The sequence below is a fragment of the Coffea eugenioides genome, chromosome 7, assembly GCF_003713205.1.
Source record: "Coffea eugenioides isolate CCC68of chromosome 7, Ceug_1.0, whole genome shotgun sequence".
Classification (NCBI taxonomy): Eukaryota; Viridiplantae; Streptophyta; class Magnoliopsida; order Gentianales; family Rubiaceae; genus Coffea; species Coffea eugenioides.
The window spans coordinates 21,906,126-21,917,487 of NC_040041.1; positions in this window are offsets into that span (position 1 = coordinate 21,906,126).

Consider the following 11,362-nt stretch of genomic DNA (forward strand, 5'->3'; position numbering starts at 1 on the left):
TGTCCAGATAAGAAAATCAACCCAAAAACCTCAGTTAGAACCTAGATTCATAGCATTAGCTTGAGGAGAAAATCATCCATCAGAACCTCGCTACATTCAAAATACAAATTCAAGCATGATATGCACAGGGTAATATACGCAGCAGAAAATGAAATACAGTTAAATAATATAAGATCTCCACATTCAACACCAAAGATGCCAAATTATCACACGAGATACACCCTCAGAATTCCAAGTCAACAAAGTTAACCAACTACAGTGCAAACTAGAAAGTATAGTCTATTTAACCAATTGAAGCACAAACTAAAACGTAATAGTTAAACTTACTCTATGTGCTACAGGAGATGGTGTCAGTTGCTTGATCACAGTAAGGGTCCTCATATAGAAGATTCTTGGACAGTTTATGATTAGATCCTTCATTACCACGTTGCTGAATCTGCCAACTTAAGCTGTTCACCAAGAAAACATATAAGCAATATCATCAACTTAAGTAATGGATATTCAACACGATTATGAAGCAAATGAAGAAGATAAGAAATCCTTTGTATACCTCAGTTTGACTAGTGTTTCTAATCTCGACTTTTACAAGATAGGAAACTGAAGCTTATCACCAATGAGTGGATTTGCCTCAATCAACTGCTTCAGCTTAGCCATCAGTAGGATCCTGGCTGACTGCTCAGAAAGCTTCTCTTGCTTTCCAAAAAAATGTGTCATATACTTAGTGTCAATGTGGTTTTGCTTCTTATATATCCGCATCACACACTCTTACAAAGCCTAAAAAATCGCACAAGGACCAGAGAAGGCCAGATGAAAAAATTCTATGGAGTACAAAAAGAGACATTGACAGATTGGAAAGAACATAAGCACAGCGGGCAACTTAATCGTTCAACTGATTTGAAATGAATCCTCTTATACAGTTCGTACACACATTATTTTGAAAACAAATCAACCACTCCTTCCACCGTAGGATTTTCTGCTTCAGCACTCCCTGCATCTAGAATGCCTGATTTTGACCCCGGAACAGCTTGGTTGCCTCAATTTCAAATCCAACTATCATTTTTTGCCTCAGTTTATAAGGGGCAATTAAAGGCATTCTTCTGCTCTTACCATTCTAAGAAGCTTCACTTCCAAAACAGAGTTACCAATTGCAATTCATCCATACTACAAACAGAATCACCATAATCACTTGCATCAATTAATGAGAACAAAAAAGACGTTGTTATATGCACTGGAAGTTGTTCAATTGGAAAAGGGGTACATGTCCCCTGTAAAGATTTGCTTGGAAAAGAGTAAACACTTCGAGGTCCTTTTTAAGAATTTCCAGCATCATTTTACGATCACCCCTGGACAAAATTAACAATGTTCAGAGTTATAAAACAAACCGCATAAAACCCAGAATGCTAAATCGTGAAAATAACAAGAAAACACTAGGAATTAAAAAAATAGCCCAAAATAATTCAAGAACAAACCTTAAAAAAATATAAAAAAAGTAAATACGAAGTTTTTACTTGTCATGTGCTTAATAATAATTCTGCCTTCTGATCTCAATAAAAATGCCAAAGGATTCAGGGTTATCCTCTGCATTTGTGAACCGTGATAAGAACCTCTCCACCTCCTCCCAGTCTCCATTGCTCACACAATCTTTGAAATATTTGATATCAAAGAAAAGCCTTGATTCCCACTCCAACCTTGTCCAGATAAGAAAATCAACCCAATAATGCAACAAAAACCTCAGTTAGAACCTAGATTCATAGCATTAGCTTGAGGAGAAAATTATCCATCAGAACCTCGCCACATTCAAAATACAAATTCAGGCATGATATGCATAGTCAAATACGAAGCAGCAAAGGAAATAGAGTTAAATAATATAAGATCTCCACATTCAACACCAAAGATGCCAAATTATCATACGAGGTACACCCTCAAGTCCAAGTCGACAAAGTTAGCCAACTGTAGTGCAAACTAGAAAGTATAGTCTACTTAACCAATTGAAGCACAAACTAAAAAGTAGTAGTTAAACTTACTCCATGAGCTACAGGAGATGGTGTCAGTTGCTTAATCACAGTAAGGGCCCTCATATAGAAGATTCTTTGACAGTTTATGATTAGATCCTTTATTATCGCATTGCTGAATCTGCAACTTAAGCAGTTGACCAAGAAAACATATATGCAATATCATCAACTTAAGTAATGGACATTCAACACGATTATGAACCAAATGAAGAAGATAAGAAATCCTTTGTATACCTCAGTTTGACTAGTGTTTCTAGTCTTGGCTTCTGCAAGGTAGGAAACTGAAGCTTATCACCAATTTGTTGATTTGCCTCAATCAACTGCTTCAGCTTAGCCATCAGCAGGATCCTGGTTGACTTCTCATCTCCATGGTTAGAAAGCTTCTCTTGCTTTCCGGAAAAATATGTCATATACTTAATGCCAATGTGGTTTTGGTTCTTATATATCCACATCACACACTCTTACAAAGCCTAAAAAATCATACAAGTACTAGAGAAGGCCAAATTTAAAAATTCTACAGAGTACAAAGAAAACAATGACAGTATAGAAAGAATATAAGCATAGCTGGCAACTTAATCGTTCAACTGATTTGAGATGAATCCTCTTATACAGTCTGCACACATATTATTTTGAAAACAAATCAACCACTCCTTCCACCTTAGGATTTTCCGGTTCAGCCCTCCCTGCATCCAGAATGCTTGATTTTGACCCCGAAACAGCTTGCTTGCCTCCGTTTCAAATCCAAGTATCACCTTTTGCCTCAGTTTATAGGGGGCAATTAAAGGCATTCTTCTGCTCATACCATTCTAAGAAGCTTCACTTCCAATATAGAGTTACCAATTGCAAATCATCCAAACTACAAATAGAATCACCATAATCACTTGCATCAATTAATGAGAACAAAAAATACGTTGTTATATGCACTGGAATTTGTTCAATTGGATAAGGGGTACATGTCTCCTGTAAAGATCTGTTTGGGAAAGAGTAAACACTTCAAGGTCCCTTTTCAGAATGTCCAGCATCATTTTACAATCACCCCTAGACAAAATTAACAATGTTCAGAGTTATAAAGGAAACCCCATAAAACCCAGAATGCTAAATCGTGAAAATACCAAGAAAACACCAGGAATTAAAGAAATAGCCCAAAACAATTCAAGAACTAACTTTAAAAAAATATAAAAAAGTTAACAAGAAGTGTTTACTTGTCATGTGCTTCATGATAATTCTGCCTTCTGATCTCAAAGAAAATGCTAAAGGATTCACGGTTATCCTCTACATTTGTGAACCGTGATAAGTACATCTCCTCCTCCTCCCAGTCTCCATTGCTCACACATTCTTTGAAATACTTGATATCAAAGAAAAGCCTTGATTCCCTCGCCAACCTTGTCCAGATAAGAAAATCAACCCAATAATGCAACAAAAATTTCTCACACGGTGACACAAGCTCAAAAAGTTGAAATTCTTGAAAAAACAACAACGAAACAAACTCCAATGAAATCCCATTTTTGGAAAATCGCAAAAAACAAAAAAGGAATCTTGAAAAACAATAATAAACAATAAAAGCTTACATTTGAAGTGCTTCCCTGTACTTTTCTCCATCCGATTCAGCGAAGAACTGGTGAATTAACAACTTCAACTCGTCTTTATCGAACTCCATCTTCTATCCCTGCTTCTCTCCAAATCCCACTTCAAGAAAAAATGAAAACACAACAAATGATCACTGAAAAACAGAACCCATATCATGGCAATTCAAACAGACACAAGTAAATTAAACCACCATGAACACACACCGAAATGCGTGATAAACAAAGAGAATTCACGAATGAACAGAGATAACATAAATGAAACTACTTTCTTTCTTTTTTCTTTTCTCTTTCTCGATTTCTTGAATCTTTTCCAGTTTGGCTGTGAATAAGATGAATTTTAAGGGTTAATACCACTTTGTCCCCCCAAACTTTGGACGATTACCCACTTCAGTCCCTAAACTTCAAAATGGGACATTTAAGTCCCTAAACTTATAAATACCTCCCACTTAAGGAAAATTGTTAACAAATCCTGAGTGCCGTTAGTGGTCGAAGTGTCCCATTTTATAAGGGTTTAGGGATTTAAATGTCACATTTTATAAGTTTAGGGACTTAAGTGGGAGGTATTTATAAGTTTAGGGACTTAAGTGTCCCATTTTGAAGTTTAGGGACTGAAGTGGGTAATCGTCCAAAGTTTGGGGGGACAAAGTGGAATTAACCCGAATTTTAATGAGCTCTCTCAGCCTATTGAAGGTGCTGACTAAAATGAGACAAGTTTAACGACTTGATCCCGAGAATTGTAGATTGTACGGAATGATAAGAACTGGGACTTATAACGATAAGAACATAGACTTCAACACAGACTTATAAGTGGGAAAATTTTCCGGTATTGAAAGTTGGATAATTGAATGGATGAGGTTTTAATTCCATTTTGCACCCTTAGATAATACCATAGTTCTCACTTTGGTCCCTTAACTACATTTTGCATTTTAAGTCTTAATCTTGTCCCATATTAGTCTAATCTTGATGGAATATACAATACTAACTAAATCTCATTGGAAGCCACTCTCTACTAACAGAGTATTCAAATTTTATTTATAAGGTAACATGGAGTAGCAATTATTCTGTTAATTTTTGTGCATTCAGTTAATGATTGGATTACAATGGGACGAATTTAAAACTTTATGGAGTAATGTATACACAATCAAAGTTTGAAAACTAAAGTGATAATTGAGTATAGTTTGAAAATGCAAAATGAAATTAACCCAATAGATTTGATTTGTCAAAATAATAGTCTTTATGGATTACATTTTTATACAATGTTTGTGTAGAAATTTTGTTACACTAGTAGGTTTAGTTGCATGTCACATATTATTTATCGAATTTAAATTTAATTTTCACATGTAGCATGGATTTACACCTACTAGTGTAGAAAATTATGTAGAGATCTTGAATTAACAATGATAATATTATAATTTGAAAAAGTAAAGCAAAGAGATGAAAAAGGTCATTAAAAGATGGGAGAAGAGGAAACGATTTGGCACCATCTATTTTCACCACAAAAGGGTAATTTTGGTATTGAAAAAGGTTTCTATCAACCCCCATAAATACGTTGAGTTTTTTTTTTTATCATCTTGGTACTAAGGGTATGGATTTAGACGAGGTGTGTGGATTTAGCCCTACCCAAAAAGAAATTTAGGCATTGATGTTTAGTTAATTCATGAGGCGCATGTGGTAGAAACGGATGTGAAATGGTCATTCTTATTTGAGTTGAATAAACTAGGGCGGAAGAGCTCATGCCACGCACAAGAATTTAGTGCCTGTGATTAAAGGTAGTAAATAATTATTGTTTGATGTTTTGTAATATAGGAACTGGAGTTTAGTTCCTATGGTTGAAGGTAGCAAATAATTATTGTTTGATGTTTTGTAGTATAGGAATTGAAGTATGGCAACTTTAGAATGTGATGTTGAGTAAAAAATTCATAAAGTTACATATTGAGTCAAAAGAATAATGTGCAATGAAACATAATTATAAGATATAATCAACCACTTTGTATCCAATCTGGTAAAATAAATAGCTACTTATATTTGCTCATGCACTTTGGAGATGCTAAAATTTGCTGTCTGGTTTGAATTTGATCCTGATATAAGGGCAATTCACGGTACTATCTTGTCCTATATTCTGTTCTCAATTGCTTTAGATTTACAAAATTTGATTACAGAACCTGATTCTAGAGAATAATCAAAATCAGCAAAAGCTACTCTTTGGCCGATTCTAGATTTTAGCTTTTTTTATCATTAAAAAATCTATAATTAGAATGCAAAAGCAATCGAGAACATTAGAAAAACTAATTATCCAAAATCAGAATATATAATCAATTAAAATAATCAACCGAGAACAAGCCCAAAAATGAGATTGAAACAATTTGCATACTTGAAGAAACAATAGTTAGTGAAATTTCAGTCCTTGCAAGCCAAGTTCTTGAATTTATATTGACTCCAAGGACATTTGGATCATTACGAAACCTCCACATTGACCGATCAATCAATTATGATTTATTTGATGCTTTAGGAGATATAGCAAATCATCTCCTTCTCTTTAGGGAATTACAACTACTAAGCATCTATTTATGAGTTAGTTGCAAAGAAATACAACAATAACCCACTGATTTATAGGAATAATATCTCAAGAAGGTACTAAGGGATTTTAATCTATTCAATTCAAGAAAACAATTAAAAGTGATGAAATATATACATTAGATTTGTAGCCAAATAGTTTTAAATATATAGTTAAACCTATTGACAAACACAATGAAGTGAAAAATTGCACAAATGGAGCCTCCAATAAAATAGCAAATGATTTGAAAACTACCATAACTAATGGTTGAAACAAAAGAAAGGTACATGAAATTTGTAAATAGGAAGATTAACAATGATAAACTTACTTTAATCCATAAATAGCAATTAACAAATATGATCTCCTTCCTGTCAAACTTGCTTAACATGAACAATTGAATTAAAACACTACAAATAATTACATATACAACCCACAAGATTATAGATTTCTTGCAACAAAAAATAGACTGACTAAAGAAAACATACTTATTGAGAAATTTGCTACAAAATGGGGAAGAGGAATAGCTAGTACAACAAGATTTGAATTTAATAGGCTACATGATTGTGCTGAAACAAAACTGTGAGTAAATGAATTGAATTTGAACAGATGGGAGTTACTATGGTAGCCACCAAGAAACCAAACTTCTCCACTAATTGGCATTACTTATGTCTTAACATATCTATATCATAAGTTTGCAAAAAGTGGAAGAGAAAGGCTTGGTGAAATTGAGAGGTTTGGATATTAACACAATTAAATGATTAAAACGGCTTTCACATAATTCTACCAAAATACAAGCTGAATTTAGTTGTACCCAGTGTTCAACTTGACACCAAACACTATCATGTAACAAACTTATCTCTAGCCTTAAATGTCTAAAAGGTCATCTAATTAATTACTGTGAAACCAAAGCTGTAATGACTTGTACTCTATAATCCAATTGCTCATAAGGCATTTTCACATTTCCAAACTACCCTTATCCTTGTAGTTAAAATTCAAGTATGACTTTTGACCACAACTCATTCTTATATAGAATAACGATATAATTTGAAAGTTTTTAAGGATATTAAAATATTTTGGATAGACACATAATATGACATTTTTTATAAGATGTTAAATTGTTATATATTTTGTGTCAATTCTCCCTTCATTTTAGTAGATTATTTCATAATATGACATTTTAGTGGATTCTATTTAAATTTTGTGTTTTGTTGGTATTTTTAGGAATTTGGAATAGAAGAACTTCAAAAAGAACTGTTGAGAAGATTAATTGATGTGAAGCATAGGTGCATCTTAAAGAAGTTCTAGAATTCAGAAGTGTGGGACCTAGGACTAATATGAGCAGATCAATAGATTATTCTCTACACCTCTAGAAAAAGAAACCAAGAGTCTTATTCTCTTGGAAAAGCTCTATTTTTATTTAAGATAATTAGTTAGGAATTTTTTTCCTAACTTTAACTCTATCAAAAGAACAATTTATTTTATCCAAATAATTTCTAGGAAGTTAGGGGATATCTATTTGAGTAGGAACAACAATATATTCTTGACTCATTCTCATTTTCAGAGACATCGTACATAGTAGTTTTTCTCTTCTCTTCCCTTAGAAAAAATAAATATTATATTCTTCTTCTTGGCTGCATTTTCACCATTAGGAGTTGCCAAACATTTCTTTCTAATCAAGGGATAAATTGAAGATTTGGTTCTATAAACAGCTATAAGATCGAATTATTTTAACAACTTCATTCATTTATTAGTATTTATATGTTTCCTAATTTTACTGTTCATGATTATTATGTTGGTTTTTGTTTTGGGCAAACCCCGTTCATGGGGTGGGGATGCCAGCCCCCTAATTTATTGATAAAAGTGAACTAGTACAAAGAGTGAAAGTTATCTTCCGCAATGAGCTAGCAAATAGGGGCACTACTCCCTTACAAACCGCAACATAGATAAAAGACTTCCCTACTATCTAGTGTTTTCGAGGCCCTAACTATTCCCAGAAGCTGCGGATACGAAGTATAATATAGTTTAGACGGCAATCGCAACCCCACTAACTTATCAGCCGAAGAGTTCGCCTCTCTAACCACATGTGATATAGAAGCCGATAATGCATTTAATAGCATTTTTATGCTCCTCAATGTGTTGCACAGAGGCCATTTTGACACACCCCCAGCATTTAGCATGCGAACCAAACACTCAGAATCTACCTTCACCAGCAGAGATCCCTTGGTTACTTCTTTACACAAGCGAAGGCCATGCAACAATGATAAGCTTTCTTCCCTCAAGACATCCATTTCCCCAAATTCCTTGTAAAAAGCAAAAATTAGACAGCCTTTCAAATCGTGGAGCAATCCACCCCCATATGCCCGATTTTGAGAGACACTGTGTTTAACTTGACATAGTTCGATGGTGGCCGCTTCCAAGAAACTGCATAGACCTTCTTTTTCCTTGACGACTGAACACCTAGATGAGCCCATGGATCTTCGTAGTCACCCCTAAAATGCCTCGCAGAGAGGTTGGAGGCCAACCCCAGCTAGCCCACAAAGTCGTCTATCAAGGTGATTACCCTATAAGCCTCAAAACATGCTCCATCAAAATGCACTTTATTCCTAGATTTCCATAGAAAACAAAGAACTACTACAGGGACAATTGCCCTTATGTGGTTCCACGTTACCATAGAATTCAAGCCAAAACATCACAAAACCAATGCTGACACCGAGAAGGATAAGACTCCAGAATTCCAAACCTCTTTTGAAAGGAACTCCATATCTCCATTGCTACAGGACCCGTAACAAAAAGGTGTATTAAAGATTCTTCCTACAAGAGGTGGCACGAACATCTTGACGCTAGTGGAATTCCATGTCACTTCAAATTCTCATCCAAAGGAACCAAACTGCGCATCACCTTCCATGCAAAAAAAGACATCTTAAGTGGTACAATATTATTCCACATAAATCTATCCACCAGAGAAAAATTTCGTCGCTGTCGGATGAGATCCTAAGCAGACTTAATTGAGAACTCTCCAGTGGACGAGCTCACCCAAACCATGCAATCAGGTTTATCAGGGTACAAGTTAGCCTCCTGTATTTGTCGAACCAAATGTCTAGGCAACCAACAGTTCAAGTGATCGACCTTCCATCCCCTGTCACCAACAAACTCTGCTAACAACATGCGTGGCGGATCACTAATGGGGATCATGTCTACCAAAGGAGAGTCAAAAAGCCACCGGTCAAACAAAAAATCTACAAAACCTCTTCCCGCACACCATCGAATGCTGTTTTTTGAGATATTTCTAATGCTCTCCAATCGCCACCACAAAGGGAGAGGCATGAGGACCTGAACTTGACTAGGATGGAAACCCTTAATATATTGGAGTGCATAAAATCTGCCCATATTGTGTCCTTCTTCTGCAACCGTCACCAAAGTTTGCAAGCAAAGGCGGAACACATGTCGTCAAAGGAACAAAAACTCAACCCACCTTCTTCCACTGGGTGGCAAAGTTTCTTCCAAGACCTCCAATGAATGCTCTTCGAATGAGCCTCCTTATCCCATAAGAAGCCATTACATATCCTTATTTAAGGCCCGATATTTAATTTAACTTGATAATATACTACCAGTTAATTCAATTGAATCCGTAATTATTTGACTGCTTTAATCCTTGTGGTGACTAGCATGACTGTGTTTATGTCAAAGAGACATATAATCTAACTTGAATGAATCCTCTTAGCATCGTTGTTGGTTAGAACTGGGTTTTTCTAGTTTTTAATGCAATCGTAAGATTGAATCCTATGGTCAAAGTCATATCTTGACTATCAAAAAAGTAAGAAAAAGTTGCTTGTCAAAGTTTATTGACAACTATAATCAGTTTATCAATGGATGTTTAAATTTATTTTTGCATTAGTTAGTAGTTGTATGAACCAATTCTGATGTTATTCTTTTCCCTACAGTCTTTAGCAATATAATTTAGATTTAATTAACTTTTGTACACTTGTGTTTGTTAGAGTTAATTAGTTAATTTAATTGTCTGGGAAAATCCCCCCATTTTACCTTGTGTGTTAAGAGGAAACAAATCACATCAATCTTTGTGGAGACGATACTATTTACCACTATGCTATAATTTTATTTATTATATAATAAGTATTTTATTTTGATTGACTAACAACCTGCCAGTTCCTTTTTTTTCTTTTCTCCTGGTTATTAATTCCAGAAGTGCATACAATTAACTTTAAAACTTTAAATTGTATGTCAAAAATTTTTAATAACTTATAGAGAGATAGAAATATTGTTGTACTTCAACCACAACTTGATTTTTATATGCCTATAAGCAAATTAATTTTTAGTTGTTCGAGTTATATGTGCACTGTTTGTTCCATATAACATATGTTCAAATTTCAGTGAAGCTAAGCCTTTTGAGGCATATTGCAAACTCTAAATCTGGGAAAAAGAAATCCAACAAGTTTTCTTTTCTGTTCGTGTTGGTTTGGGGCTGTCCAATTGAGTCTTTGTTGTTGAAATCGTGTCTTTGTGGCTGCTTATCTTGTGGTCTTGTTTCTTCAATCTTGAAGTCATTTAGAGTGTATATATATATATATATATATATTTCTGGTCGTTGTTTTTCTTGAAAATTGAAGCCTGACCTAGGGTTTTCTTGTCAATTTGTATTGGGCCTTGTGTTTCTTGAATCATCTGTGGCTGATTGTTCTTGTTTCTTGGAAGTATATGAAATTCTTGAAGTTTCTTGATAAAATTCTTGAATTTCTAGAATTTCTTGAACACTTTCTTGACAAATCTTGAAGTTCTTGGGTTGAAAACTAGGGTTGCTTGAGAATCTTGAATCCAAGTCTCCAAATCTTGGACCTTTTGCAAAACCCTAATCCATTTCTTGACAAAAAGAAAGTTGCAGCTGTTCTTGTACAAAACCTAAGCCATTACTTGATTCTTTGAGCCTTGATCCAAATTGAAAGAAAAAAAAAGTTGTTGTTTGCGTGAACAAGAAAAGAATGAGACAAGAAAAGCAAACAGATTCGCATCAACCTTGAAGTTAAAACAAGAAGCAAATCTGATTTGGGAATCCAAGTTGACTTGGGAGTGCAAACAAATCCTAATCACCACATAATTAAACTAATCTAGATTTTGCCACTTGTTGCACATGTGAAAAGCTCCAAATTAGCAGCCTTAACTTCCAAAAAAAAACCCCAAGAAACCCTTGTTTGAAC